This window comes from Carlito syrichta, unplaced genomic scaffold, assembly GCF_000164805.1.
Source record: "Carlito syrichta isolate Samal-C Ts95f unplaced genomic scaffold, Tarsius_syrichta-2.0.1 Scaffold126553, whole genome shotgun sequence".
Classification (NCBI taxonomy): Eukaryota; Metazoa; Chordata; class Mammalia; order Primates; family Tarsiidae; genus Carlito; species Carlito syrichta.
The window spans coordinates 94,889-95,165 of NW_007070649.1; the positions used below are offsets into that span (position 1 = coordinate 94,889).

General features: G+C 47.3%; 1 protein-coding gene across 1 annotated transcript in view; it reads right to left on the reverse strand.

The window, feature by feature from the left end:
• The window catches only part of GGCX (gamma-glutamyl carboxylase), a 15,227-nt gene that overhangs the window by 12,331 nt on the left and 2,619 nt on the right, over positions 1 to 277 (reverse strand). The window lies entirely within an intron of this gene.

Genomic DNA, 277 nt, shown 5'->3' on the forward strand with positions numbered 1-277 from the left:
CGACAAAAAAAAAAAAAAAAAAACAAAAAAGAAAGTGAATCACAGCAGAAGTGAAATGAAGCACCCAAGACCATGGTCATTCACCAGCATGTTTCTTATTTGTGCTTTTATTTTTTTATTTACTTATTTTTTTTTGAGTTGGAGTCTCTGTCGCCCAGACTGGAGTGCAGTGGCTGCTCCCGGCCACCGCAGCCTCGACCTGCTGGGCTCCGGCGATCCTTCCGCCTCAGCCTTCTAAGTAGCTGGAACTACAGGCGCGCGCTACCACGCCCGGTTC